Source organism: Cavia porcellus, unplaced genomic scaffold (genome assembly GCF_034190915.1).
Source record: "Cavia porcellus strain 051 isolate PalLab524CR breed Dunkin Hartley unplaced genomic scaffold, mCavPor4.1 scaffold_2, whole genome shotgun sequence".
In the NCBI taxonomy this organism is placed as follows: Eukaryota; Metazoa; Chordata; class Mammalia; order Rodentia; family Caviidae; genus Cavia; species Cavia porcellus.
In genome coordinates this window covers 72,997,478-73,012,217 of record NW_026947485.1, presented here as the reverse complement: position 1 = coordinate 73,012,217, position 14,740 = coordinate 72,997,478, and the positions used below count along the sequence as shown (strand labels likewise).

At 39.0% G+C, this 14,740-nt stretch overlaps 1 protein-coding gene across 5 annotated transcripts in view; it reads left to right on the top strand.

The window, feature by feature from the left end:
* Positions 1-604: 604 nt before the first annotated feature.
* Positions 605-14,740, top strand: part of Agtpbp1 (ATP/GTP binding carboxypeptidase 1) — a 191,103-nt gene continuing 176,967 nt past the window's right edge. For 2 of the 5 annotated variants that reach the window (XM_063243743.1, XM_063243758.1), the window contains exon 1: positions 613-811. The gene's annotated coding sequence lies outside the window, so the exon portion shown is untranslated. Of the gene's footprint in view, positions 812-2,682; positions 2,799-14,740 lie in introns of all 5 variants that reach the window. The other 3 variants (XM_063243731.1, XM_063243735.1, XM_063243729.1) reach the window with 3 other exon arrangements.

Here is a 14,740-nt window from a genome sequence, read left to right as displayed (position 1 = left end):
CGGGCACTCACACATGCCTGCGGCTCGGACGACCCCTCGCAACCTGACCTTCAGGGCCAGCCTGGCACACAGCCTTCCTATTCCTAACTCCGGGGTTCGCTGCGGAGCGAAAAGCAACCGTGAGCCAACAGCTGGCGGCAGCACCGGGCCGCGGACCGCACGGCCCGGCAGGCTCTCCTCGGTCGGACCGGCGCAGGCTCAGCCGGCGTCTAGCAGTGAGTTTCTGCCCACACTCACCCGGCGTCTAGCATGAAGGCAAGCTAAGCTCCGCGGAGAAGGCCACGAAGAGGCCTCCTGAAGGGGAGAAAGATGATTGCACGGGGGAGAGCCGCCCGCTGCCACAGGGCTCCAGTAAACCCGGGGCGCACAGCCCCGCCCACCCGGCACTCCCTGCTTGCCGGCCCCGCCAACTGCCCCGCCCTCCCTCCTGCCACGCCCCTCCCTCTTGGCCCACCCGTCGAAGGACCTGTCCAGCCGTCCCCTCCTCTCCCTCTCGGCGTCCCGCCCACCCGGCCTGCCCTGCTTTGTGGCCCCACCCCCGTCCCTCCGGCCACGCCCTCCAGGCGTCTCCGCCCTGCCCGGCGCGCGCGCCCAGGGGAGCGCCGTGCAGTGGGCGGGGCCCCGCGCTGACGTTGCCGGGATGCAGGAAGGTTCCACCGCCTCTTTGGCCGCCTGCGCCTCTGCTGCTATTAGGGTTTGTATGAAAACACCGGTGACGGGCGTTGCGGGACCCGCTGGGAGCTCAGACTGCGGCCGCCGGTGTTGCCCGCGCGGAGCCGGCACCCGCCGGACCGGCGCCCCTCCGAAGCCGGTGAGCGTCCCCGCTGCCGTCGGCTCTGCCGGCCTCGGAGCGCAGCCGGGCCGCAGCCCCTCACCTGCCAGGCGGGCGTGGACGCGGCCTGAGGCGCAGCGTACCGAGCTGCCCGCGGGGCCGCGTCGCCCTGCGCCCCACCGCGCCAAGGCGACTGTCTGGTCCGTGGGCCGGGCAGAGTGGGGGTTTCGGGGCCCGGCCGGCCGGGCCTCCCACCGCCCAGGCGTGTCTTCTGTTTGCAGCTTGTCCCCGGGCACCAGCCTTGCCCTGCTCGCGTCCCTCAATGACAGTGCAGAGTCGGGTTCTCAGGGCCCGGGTCGCGGGCTCCTCAGCCAGCACTGCGGCTCTGGGTTTTCCGCTGCTCGGGAGTTCAGGGCCGTTCGCAGTGGTCGGGTCACCTCTCAGGCAGTTCACCCATTGTAGGACAATTTTACTACACCGTAGTGTAGCCGAAAGAAGTGCTGATAATTTAAAACTCGTTTACCATCTCACCGGGGCTTGCCTGAGTGCCTGAGGATAACTCCTGGTGGGAGTTTTCTTTGGCACTCAATGTTAATTCTGTGAGTTTTTTCTTTTTGCTTTAGGTATTCAGGATTGTAGGGGTGTTAAATTCTAATGCATGACAGTTTGTAGTTAGGACTTTAATAATCATTGTGGTCACGCATTTTCACTTTCCTTTATGTTGTCACGTTATCATTTGCTTTGTTAATCTCTGAAGTATTCTTAAAAATTCTATTTTTTTCCTGAGAAGGCCAGAAAGTTATTTTTGTAATTGTGTTGTGGAATTCAGTTCAGTGGACCAAAAAGGAAGTGATTTATTTAAAGTGCTTTAAATAGTATTTTAAAACATGTGCCAGATGTTAAAACCAAACAAAGCCATAGAAGATCTATAAGTATATCCTGTGTACTTACAGATATAAGTATATACTTATAAGTATATCCTGTGTACTAACTACTCATCGATAACTTCGATAAGTAGTTAGCAATGTACACTCCTTATTTTGCATCTTGGAGCAGCCTTCTACTGTGCCTGGTTCAGTTTCCCATTCTACTTTTACCGGGTCTAATTCTATAGCAAAGTTATAGGTGCAGTTACGATGCTTCAAAACCATGCCTTGAATTGATTGTAGTCTCACTTAAACTCTGAAACCATGAAAATGGGCTTAAAGCTACCCTTATGTTTCAATAGCGTTGCAAAACATTAAATGTTTTGTAGAAGTAACTGTGATAAAGCTTGTCTAATTGATTTGTTTGGAGACATTAACACTTTGCAGAAAAGTCTGGGTAGGCCATTGTGGAAGAACAGTGACCTCCATTAGTGAAAGGAGGTCCATGACTTACGAAATTTTGTAATTTGTCTTATGTTTTATATTCTACATTTTGAATTTTGTTTTTAGACCTCCTTCATAGTTTCACCTTTAAAACCTACTCTTGTACCAGTACAGTATGTGACTGTCAATAGGTGAACCTGTGGAATGGCCCTCTGCAAGTTGGAAGTTTCCATGAAGCAGTGGGTGTCAGTGTAAGCAATAGAAACTGTAGAGGACAGGCTCTGAATTTTTCGTAAGGAGTTGATCAAAACACAGTGAATGAATTAAAAGATATATTAAAGTAAAAGATACATTGCCGTTATCTCCTCTCAAAATATTCTCATTGCTTCAAATACACTTATTCCATCATTCCTACTACTTTCTGAAGCAGCTCTGGAAATTTTTTCATAAGCGTTCTTGCAAGTTGTGATCCAAATACAATGAATGCTGTTGCCACGTGCCTTCAGTGGAAAGCTAGGCCAACAGATGAAAACACTGTGAGGCATTTTGTTGTCCTTATACACATCTAGCACTGTGTGACTTCCTGCTTCTTCCCCAAAGTAAAAATGACTGTGAAAGGGGAAGATTTTGAAGTGAATCAGGACATTGAAGCAGCTACAACAGCATAATACACACATGAAAGAGGACTGCCAGAACTGCTTCAGAAAGAATGAGAGGTAAGTATATTTTAAGCAAGGGAATACTTTGAGGGGGATTAATGGCAATGTGTCTTTTTACAATAATTTAAAACATTTCTTTAAGGTATGTACTTACGTTTTTGTTCACACTAGTGTGTTACTGTTGGTTACTGGGTCTATCTATTGTTAATGTGGCTAAGGAGTTGGGTCTCACTCAAGTTTGCTGGTTTAAGTCCTGGCATTTCTTTAAGTGAGTTGTTTATCCACTTTGTGCTTCAGTTTTCTCAACTCCAAAAATGGAACCTGGATGTAAAGCGTTTATCTATCATCTCAGCATTCCACAGATTGAGGCCAGAGGATGAAGAGTGAGAGGCCAGTCTGGGGTCCATACTGAGATAGAGAGACTTTGTCTCAAAAAAAAATTAATAAAATTAGAAAAATCAAAAACTCAGGTAACAATGGTAGCTACTCTAAGATGATCTGAAATAGTAAATGAATTAATACTGTACATGTAAACTGCTTAGCCCAGTGCTAAGCCTGTAATTAGTGCATGGTGTCTGCACAGTCACTTTGTTCTAGTCAGCAGGGAAGATAATCTGTGAGAGGTGGCTTCTTCAGAGAATGGCAGTTTGCAAGCTTTGTGATAGGCTAGGGTTAAAAGCCTGGCTGGATATTACCTACATTGAGTTTAATGTACTAAAAAGAATATTATTGTCATTTGAGATGGAGTCTTACTGTGTTGCTCAGGTGGCTTGGACTCATGGTTGTGCTGCCTCAGCGTCTGGAGGAGCTAGGATTACAGATGCATGGCACTGTGCTCGCCCAAAACAATATTATTACTATTTTCTTTTTTTTTTTGGTATGAGGAATCAAACTCAGGACCTCATGTTTACCAGGCAGACACCTTGCTGCTGAACTATATCCCTGGCCCAAAAATATTATTTTTGACAGCAGCTCTTTAGATTTATTAGTTTATGATAGGTATACTATTTAGATTTTTTTCTTTGCTTGGTGAAAATAAGTTTCTCTTACATTTTAATTTTATTTAATTGTAATTTTTTTTGGCACCAGGAATCAGCTTTACCACCTTACAGTTGCCAGGCAGGTACTTATGCTGCTGAACTAAATCTCTGGCCTTTAATTTTATTTTTTATTTACATTTGATATTTATTTTTTCCTAACTTTTAACACAGATTTGTATTTTGATTTTTAAAAAATTATTTTAAAAAATATATATAGTTTAAATGTGTTTATATATTATATATATATATGTATATATATAATATGTATAGTTGAGTCACATTGAGTGCATTTACATTGTTATCCAGCCATCATCACTATTCGTTTGGAGAACTTTTCTCATTTTCTCATTTGCCCAAACTGGAACTCTCTTACCTTTAAACAATAACTCTGTTTTCTGTTTCCTGTATCTACTTTGTGGGGACTATTATTTCTGTTTCAATGAATTTGATTAAGTACTTCGTGGGAATGTAGTTAGATAATGTTTGTCTTCTTGTGATTAGGTTCATTTAGCACAGTGTCTTCAAAGTTCATGTTGGTGTGTGTATTAGAATTCCTATCCTTTTTAAGGCTGAATAATATTGTATTGAGTGTACATACTACCTTTAGCCATTCATCTGTCAGTGGACACTTCGATTTTTTCTGCCAGTTGCTAAGAATGTGGATGTACAGACAGAAGTGAAATTTCTGGATCATATGATAATTCTCTGTTTTATTTTTTTAAAGAATTTATTTATTATTTTCCAGATTATTGGCGCCACATCTAATAGGGTACAGAAAGTTCCATTTCCTTTTTATCTGTACTCCCCCCATCCCTTGTGGGTGGAAAGTGCTATGTCATTGGGTGCTACTGAATTTGACTTGCTATGACTTTGTTGAGGGTTTGTGCCTCAGCCGTATCAGTGATCAGAAGGAATGATAGTCTGTGATTTGCTTGTAGTGTGTTTATTTGACTTTGGTATAAGGGCTAAATATGGCCTTATAGGGGGTGGTCCTTCATTTTCATATTTTTAGAATGTGAAAGATTGATGTTCGTCTTTAAATACTTTGTAGAATTTGCCACTGAAGCCAGCAGGTGTGAGTTTTTCTTTTGTAGGAGGCTTTTGAATACATACTGATTCTGTCTTGTTGCTAGTTAGGGTTCAGTTGAGATTTTGTATTTCTTTATGGTTCAGTTTTCATAGCTTTTGTGTTTCTTAGAATTTATCTGTTTTATCTGTGTTAATACAATTGGTTGACAGAGTTATTCACAGTACTCTTGGTTTCATTGATTTTTTTTTTTCTGTGTTATTCTAGTTTCTATTTTACTTGTGCTCCAGTCTTTATTGTTTCTTTCTGATAGATTTGGGTTTAGTTCTTTTTTTCCCTTAGTTCTTAAGATATAAATTTTGGTGGTTGATTTGAGAGTTTTCTTTTATTTTGAGCTATAGATTTCCCTTATAGTACATTTTTGTATGTCTTACTGATTTTTCTGTCATGCTTTTACTTTCATTTGTCTTTAAAGATTTTGTAATTTTCTCTTATGATTTCTTTTTTGACTCAGTGACTGAGAGTGTTGTGTAATTCCCACAAATTTATGAATTTTCCGGTTTTTTTTATCGAATCTTTACTTTCTGCTTTGAGGTTGGAGAAGAAACTTTGTATGATATTTATCATTTAAATTCTGTTGAGACTTGATTTGTGGTCTCATATGTGGTCCATCCTGGAGAATGTCCCATGTACATTTGGTACTGTTTTCTGTATGTTGTTAGATTTATTTGGTTTATTGTGATCCAGTGCTGTTTCTTCTGCAGGGTTGTTTATATCCTTATTGACTATTAGGGTACAGAGGTCCTGATATTGTAGGATTTTTTTTAATTGGTTAATTTTTGTTTTTGATGGTCTGTTATGAAGTGTGTAAAGGTTTTTAACTTATCTTTTTCCTCTGTTGAACTATTTATTAATATGTAATGTACTTTGTCTCTGGCATCCCTATTTTGGTTTAAAGTCTGATATTAGTTTATGTATTCCTACTTTCTTTTGGTTACTGTTTGCTTTGAGTATATTTTCCCATCCTTTGACTTTAAACTCATTTGTGTCTTGTTTTATTTTTGTGGTATTCAGGTTGGAACTCAGGGGTGGATCATTTTCAATTATCCTGTCAATGAATCTCTCTGTGTTTTTTTTTTTTTCTTGTACAGTGCTAGGAATCATATATCTTTCTTTTGATAGCAAATTTCATTCATTTACATTTAAAGTAATTACTAATAAGGGACTTATTGCTGTTTAATGAGCATTGTTATATGCCTTATTGCTTTTTGGTTCCTATCTTACACATTTCGATTTTCATAGGGGTAATGGAGCTGACTGGACTATGGTAGGTGGTATGATAAAAAATATGGAGAATGTTTAAATTTAAAAAAATTATTATTGTTGCACATTGCCATTAATCCCACTCAAATACTTTCTTTTGCTTTGAACAAGCTTATTACATCTTGACACTTTCTGAAGCAGTTTTGAAATTGTTTTTCATGAGTATACTTCATTGGGCTGTTATGGCTGCCTCAATCTCCTGTTGATTGAAAATGATTATCTTTCATGGCTGCTTTGACATTGCAAAGAGCCAGAAGTTGCACAGTGCCAGACCTGGTGAGTAAAATAGATGGCGACACTCCATAATTTTTCAGGAGTCTGCATTTCCCTTGGGTGCCACGTGGAAGTAACATTCACTGTATTTTTGACCATACCTCGTAAAGACATTCATAAAAGGACTTCTAGAACTGCTTTCAGAAAGTGACAAGAATGATGAGAAAATTATATTTCAAATTTTAAGGAGGTGGAATGGCAATGTAGCTTTATTGATATTTTAAAAATTTAAACATACATTTTGATCAAACTTCATACTTTTCTTAAAAAGTAGAATCATTGTAATAAGTCACAGTCATGGGTTAGAGACAGAGAAAATGTTTCAAGGTAAGAATTTTAGTTTCATGTATCATCTGTATAGACAGAAAATTTGGCATTTAATTCTAAAAATAATTATAATCTTAAGTTGGGAAGAAGAGTTATTCTAAGTAAGTTATTAAATTAAAGACTAATAAAATTCTGATCCTCTAACAGTAAGCTCTTATTTGTTGTAAAATTAAATGTCACATTTTATATGTGTCTGAACATCTTTTGTAGATAGTGTATAAACCATTCAGTCCTGTTTGTTTTTGTTAAGGGTTCATGAACGCAAAGGGTATAAAATGCAACTTTTTAAAAAAAATTTTTTTCTTACTGGGGATCGAACTCAGGACCGCCTGCTTGCAAGGCAGGTGCTTCTGCCGCTGAGCTAAATCCCCAGCCCCTAAAATCCAACTTTTTATAGCTTTACTCTTTCATAAAGTTATAGTTGTACTCTTTCACAGTATATAGGCGAAATAAATTTGCAGATTGGACTAAAGCATTTATAACGTAGTCATTGAATATTACCAAGTAAGGTAACTTGATGCAAATGCATACCTTAATGTAATAACATGGACAGAGTTAATGCAGTGTAAACCTTCTCCAAGGTATGTTTTATTGCTAATTTATATGCTAGGCAGAGCATCTCTCTTGCTGGGCATTTACTTATCTCTCTCTGTGTTAGAGTACATATGTTAGTTGTTTTCCTCTCTCAGAATGTCTCAGTTTTACCGTTAATGATGTTGCCAAGGTTATGAGCATCTTCTCTGGAGTATTTCTTATTAAATAAGTAGGCTTTGACTGGGTGTGGTAACGCATGTTTATAATGCCAGCACTTAGAAGGCTGACGCAGGAGAATCACAATTTAAGTGTTACCTGGGCAATTTAGCAACTTAGGGATACCAGATAAAAACTAAACCAAGAGCAACTGGGAATCTAGCTCAGTGAGAAGGTCCTGAGTTCAATATCCAGTATCACAAAAACAAACAAAAGAGCTAGATTTATAATTTTTTATTACATTGACAAAGCCAGTGTGGAGGAATGGTAGCTCCCTTTGAATGGGTTCTCCAAAAATGATTTCCTTCTAGAGCATAAAACATTTAGAGAAAGCTGACCAAAGATGATGCCTTTTTAGTACACTTGTTTTCCTGACCTCCCTGGTTGGACCTTTTGCCTAGATTTTCTTCAACTACATTCTTTCCATCAGTTCCCTACACTCAGTAAAGGTTATCGCCGCTCATTGGAATAATGTTTCACAGACATTTTTAAACAATGGAAACTTTTTCTAATGATATCTTGCAGGGACATCCACTTATAAACAGATTAAAATGAAATAATGGAGTTGTTATGCTTGAATGGGAACTGGACCAAGTTGTTTAAGCAAGGAGAGTTCTCAAACTATTTAAAAAGATTTAGATTGGATTTTCAAATGTGAGCTGCATATACTTCTTTTTATTTGTTTTTTGAGACAAGGTCTCACTATGTAGTTCATGCTGGCCTTGAACTTGCTATGTAACCCAGGCTAGCTTTGAATTCACTGTGATCCTCCTGCCTGATCTTTTTGAGTTCTGGATTATAGTTGTATTGCTTCTTGCCTGGCTGTCTTTTAATGTATTTTAAGCAGCTTATGTGACTTTAAGGTAAAAAGCCTTGAGCTGAACATAATTATACATACCCCACAACTATTCTGATGCTGAGGCAGGAGGATCACTTGACCTTATGAAATGGAGGGCAGTCTGCACCATGTAATTGACTCTGTCTCAGGGAGAAAACGTTTGAAAGTGTGTATTTGTAAATTGTTTGTGTATATATATATATATATATATTTTTTTTTTTTTTTTTTTTTTTTTTGTCTTTTTCCTTTTTATTGGTACCAGGGATTGAATTCGTGACTGCCTGCTTGCAAGGCAGGCGCTTATGCCGCTGAGCTAAATCCCCAGCCCCTAATTGTTTATATATTTAAAGTATATTTCTTTAACTTTAGAGTATCAGAATTATTTTTCACAGAATGCAAATTAAGATAGTTTAGGTGTATGAAATTCTGATGCTCTGTGTGTGTGTTTGTGTGTGTACATGTGCATGTGAATGTGAGAGAGTATGTATATTTACTGCCTGACTTTATTTTAGCCTTTAGTGGCTAAGGACAAAAGGTTTTAGGTTTTAGATTTTGTGCGACCTGCAAGTAGCTCTAGTTGAGAACAAAAGATCAGGATAACATCGAAATTCAAGAGGATCCTCAAAATTAGTTCTCCTTAATGCACAAGAGTAGACAAAACAATTTGCTTTTTTCTTAGGTTTATTAAGCTAGCTAAAACTGCTGGATACTGCTTCTAGGATTTTCTGTTAATAAGGCCAAATTCCCACATTTAGTTCCAGTGTAATCTACCTTTAAATATGTAAAAGTCAATCCTTCCCCCAATAGGTGGATCTTCGTATTGCAGTATAAGTGCAGGTTTTAGCTCAAATTTATGAGAAACTTTGTAAGACCTGGGTGAGTCAATAGCTTTGCTTTTGTGTAAAAGCACATTGTAGTTTCTCATAGGAAGCAGGCACTGAGGTAGCCTAAGTCCCTAACCGTAATTTAGGAGTGGATGAATTAGGAATTTCCATAGGGACTATAAAAAAAGTTTTTTTGCGATATGACTTATATACCATATACTTTACCCATATAAAGTATGCTTTTACATATTCAGAGTTATGTACCATCATCACATTTTTTGGAGCATTTTTATGACCTCCAAAATAGACTCCCACACTATCGTTGGATAGTTCCTTTAAAAATGGCTTGCCAAACAAAAGTATTCCAGGTCCTTCTTGTCTTAGACAAATAATGGGTGAAACAAGCTAAAAGCAGTGCCAGAAGTTCATTTGAAAAGTGAAAGGTGAAGGCATAAGGGAAAAACTGGCTCTATAGAGTAAACTTAGGGTGAACAAAAGACAAAAAGAGAAAAAGAGTAAAAATGAAAATACCTGCTAGGTCTGGGAGACCCAGGATGGACCACCATGAGTGGTCGTGACCAGCAGGTTCCTCCTGCTCTGGTGCCTTCATGCTCCCCACTTCTGGAAGCAAGGTGCTCTACAGAGGGAGTCTAAGCAGCCTGGGCTCTTGTAATTGTCAGATTGTCTCCACTTCTCCAGCCAGCTTGCCACAGCCTGCTTCCTACATCTCTTAACCTTCTCTCCATTGTTCCTGGCTTCCCTATCTTCTGCCAAACCTACTTCTAGTTTCTGTGGATTTATCTAGTCTCAGTATTTCAAGCACATTGAATCATAATGGCATGTTACTGACCTTTTGGTATCAAAAGAGGGTTTTTGCTTTTTTTATTTTAAAGAGAATAAAGCTTAACAAAATAAAACAGAATAAAGCCGATCAAAGCAAAACAGTGAAAGTGGTACAGAAACTTCATGACAGGATAATAGGAAATCATCAGTGGCTCCCATAATATATTTTGTTATCTCCACAGTGCTTGTCTATACCATCAGATATAGTAAAATCAAATAAAACAGAATAAAACCAATGAAAACAGAACATTGAATAAAACAAAGCAATAAATTGGAACAAAACGAAACAATGAGAACAATTGGATTACAAAAACAAGACAGAAGGAAATCCCCCATATTTTTATATTGCATACTGTTATCCTCCTAATGATGCTCAGAATACTGGCCTTACGCCTCCAAAGACAATCAATACAAGCATTTAGGTGTTTTTGTATTTCAGTTGCTATCAGCCCATCCTGTCCTCCCAACCAGCTGGTTGCTTACTGGGAGTAGTAGGGTGGGTGGCTGCTTGGTTTTCAGCCTGCACTCTGGTCAGCTCACAGAAAGGGCAAACTGGCTTCTCTCGTCCTGTAGCTTACAGGAAGGGCAAATTGGCTGCTTCTTGTACTTTTCCCAGACTCAGCATGGTTTCTGCTGACTCATGAGAAAGGTGAACTGGCTTCGTTCTTCCTCCTGACTATTTTCAACATGTTTTCAAAGTTCATACAGGTAGTGTGTATCAGTATGTTACTTCTTTTATTTTGTTTTTTGAGATAGGGTCTCATGTAGCCCAGGCTGACCTCAAATTTGTGATCCTCTTGCCTCAGCCTCCTGAGTGCTGGGATTACTGTCATGTACCACCACTTCTGGTATAGTACTTCATGTCTCTGTATTATTGAGTAATATTCCATTGTAAGGGTGTACCTCATTTACTTCCTATCCATCAGGTGATGTATGTTTAGGTGGTTTCCACTTTTTGCTTCCTCTGAATAAAGCTACTGTGTACATTCAGACAGATTTTTCCGAGGATGTAAGTTTTTAAATTTTAGGAGTGTATATACTTACCTAGCGGTAGACTAGCTGAGTCATATATATGGTCACTTCATATTTAGCCTTTTCAGGAACTGGTATACTGTTTTCAAACATATTCTTCTACATACGTACCTGTCAGCAAAATGTAAGGGTTCTAATTTCTCAATATCCTGGATAACACTTGTTATTATCTTGTATTTTTTTTACAATTATTCTAGTAGTTAATAAGGTTAGTATGGCATTGTATATTAAATTTGAAAATAGATGTTAGGAACAACAGTAATGGTAGTACTCTAAGATGAGTTGGTGTTACAGTTAAAGTAGTTGATAGGTTGATGTAAGAATATAACTATTAGTAGCCACTTACAGATTTAAAAAACTGATGTTGCAGCTTAGTTTAATTTCTGAGGATCTAGTTCTGTCACCTCTCCCCTGGCCCAAATCTTTTGTTTAAAAACAAAATAGACCATTAAGTTGTTGTGAATGTTCAGAACGTTCGTGTGTAATGTGGATCTACTTTACTCAAGCAGAGGGTTACTGTTTGCTGTTAAATAAAGACTTGTTGAGATGTGCCAGTAGGAGTTCAGTTGGGAGACAGAAAAGTACATAGTAACTTAATAGGAAAAGACTGTAATGAGTTGTTAAATGTAACATGGGAGTGGGTTAATGAGGGGCTTATGAGTGACAAGTCAAGTAGTTTTAAAGAGGTAAAGAGCAGTTTCTACCCCAGGCCTGAGAGAATGCTTCTTCATACCCAGGAGAACTCTCAACCTGTTGGGGGTTCTTTTGAGTTTCTACTGCTGGAGTGTGCCCTTTAGGGCCTAGAGAGCGCCTTTCAGCAGAGGAGCTCTGTGACAGTGTTGCCTGGGCTCTCTGCCCCAAGACAGGAAAGGCATCCTGGCAGAGGAGTGAGACCCTCACCAACTAAGAGTGCTGTGGACCCAGGAGGTTGTTTTGCTTCTGTTTCAGTGCTCTCTGGTAACATGGACAATACGTTTACTGACAAAGCTTAATACCCCAGACCTGTTTAGTTTGTATTTTGAGATCAACTATCATTAAGTTGCTAAGTTGCCCAGACTAGTTTGAATTTGTGATCCTCCTGTCTCAGCCTCCAGAGTACTGGGATTATATGCCTGGCTTTGGTTAAGCTTTAAGGAACAACTCCCAAATTTTAGTACAGAACCAGAAAACTAATGGAGATGTTGTCTCTTTTATGATTAAGAAATGCCCTAATTGTGAAATTGTTTCTAAAAGCATCGTTTCTTGAACCCCACTGTTATTTCACAGTCAGGAAATCTGAGTCAGAAGGCTACTCTGCTTGTGCTTCTTGTTGTCCTGACCAGTTGTGGGTCTGCGCTGGGCTGCACCAGCTCCAGTGTACTGACCCTCTCAGGTGCTGTCAGTCTCTTGCTCTGGAAGAGCTATGCAGTGAGGTACAGGTCTCCTGTCTTGCTGATAATAGTCATTCTCCAGGTAGGAGGTGATCACACTGTGGCTGGCATTTCCCTAGTGTAAGTGATGTTGAGTTCTGTTTCCTAAACATGTTGATAATTTTTATATTTTGGGAGAAATGTTTACTACCAGTTCAAGAGGACCCCTCTTTTTTTCTTTAATTTTTGTTAGAAAATTTCTCTTTAATTTTTGTTATCGTGAGAAATTGGTACATGGACAGAACATGTCTGAGTTCTTTTAATCCTCTGCCCCCAACACCTTTTGGCCAGCATGAGATTCATTTATTTACTTTTTAAGTCCTTATAAAGTTAATTATCATATACAGCTTAACAACTCCCTACTTTCCTGTTGAGTTGTGTAACTTCCTCTGTACTTGGCCTAAAACTTGTGTAGTCTGTGCTGGCCTCAAGCTCACCATCCCCTTGCCTCAGCATCCCAGGTGCTGATATTGATGCCCAAGTTTTTTAATGTAATGTAATGCAACTTATTTATTTTGATATTGTTGCCTGTGCTGTAGGTATCTTATTAAAAAAGTCATTGTCAATACCAGTATTTTTCCTAGGAGTTTTATGGTTTATGTCTTACTCATAGGTCTTTGATTCATTTAGCATAATGTTTTCAAGGTGGATCCATGTTGTAGATAAAGCAGAACTTTGTTTTGCTTTGTCACTGAATAATATTCATTCTAAATGTATACCACATTTATTTTATCTGTTCATCTCTGGAGGGATATGTAGGTTGTTTGTACTTTTTGTGAATAATTCTGCTATGCACATGAGCATAAAGCATTTTTTAGGGTCCTTTGTTCAGTTATTTTGGGTATACCTAAAAGTGAAATTGTGCATATAAAAATAACCAATTTGGGGCTGGGGATTTAGCTCAGCGGCATAAGCACCTGCCTTGCAAGCAGACAGTTCGATCCCTGGTACCGATAAAAAGGAAAAAGACCAAAAAAAAAAAAAAATAACCAATTTATAAAGGATATAACTGCATGTATGTTTAAGTGTGTAGGATTGATAACTATATTACTAAATGTTGGATCACTAAACAGAACTTTTCGCAGTCTCACTGTTTGATGTCTACTTTGTATGCTTTAATTTTGTGACTTGAACAACTATTTCTAAGATGATAGTGTGTAATTTATCAACTAGTGATTGCTTACTGTTTATTTTTTGAAATTCTGTATTATTTCTACCCTTTTTTCTGTTTTGCTTTTTTTCTCTTTAAATAAAAATTTAAAAACCCAATCAATTTAATAATGAGTAAAGGGCTTTAATATTCTTCAAAGGTAAACAAATGGCTAACAGACATGGGAAAAGATGTTGAACATTTAGTGAATCAAATCAAAGTCACCAGATCCACACTTGCTAGAATTGTTTGAATCCTACAAATAGGAAGTAACAAGTGTTGCAGCTGTGGAGAATTGGGAGTCCTGGCACCTTCCTGGAGGAGGGCAGAATGGGCAATTGCTGTGGGTACTACCCATTGCTTAGTAGTTTGCATTGTAAAGATGGACTGTTGTGTGTGTCTGCTGTTATACTAGTGCAATGAAACCTATACCTATAAGGTATAGGTTTATTTATGAACCTACCAGAATTATCAGTTGGAACCTTTCATACTTGATCCTCAAAAATTGCCACATTGAATTATCAGGGATATTTGTAAAGCCATGAATGTTAATATTTAAGACATAAGGGAATCTAGGCCCCTCCCCAAACCAAACCAAACCAAACCAAACCAAACCAAACCAAACCAAACCAAACCCGAGAAGACGTGAAAGTGCAAGAGTGACTGTTAGAGAACAAAGGAATTGGAAGAAGGAATTTTTTTTTTTTAAAGCTTCCAAAGTACAGAAGGCACTCCAGGGGGATTTAGGATGCATGATTTTGTGCTAATACTGTATACCTATTCTGTCATATCGTCAGGTTTGAAGCTAAAGATTTTTTTTTATTTTGTGACATCAATTAAGTAGTGGTAAAGGGCAGGGAAGTGGCTTTAAAGAAACAAAGAAAAGAGGGCCAAGATTTGCCTTCTCCGGCTGACAGAGGTTTGAGGTTTTATAAAATAGAGAGCAAAGGCAACAGTTGGGATTTTACATAATTCAGGATTATCATAGCTAACAGTATAGGTGATTTTTGGTATGGATTACTGGAGTCATTGATCTCAAGCCTAGTTCTGTAAAGTTCTGGGAATGTATCATCAGTTGAGGAAGTCATTTGGTTTCTATAGTAAGATGCAGCTTTGGCTTTGGAATGAGTGACCTCATCATGGGGTGGTCTGTAAGACTCTGT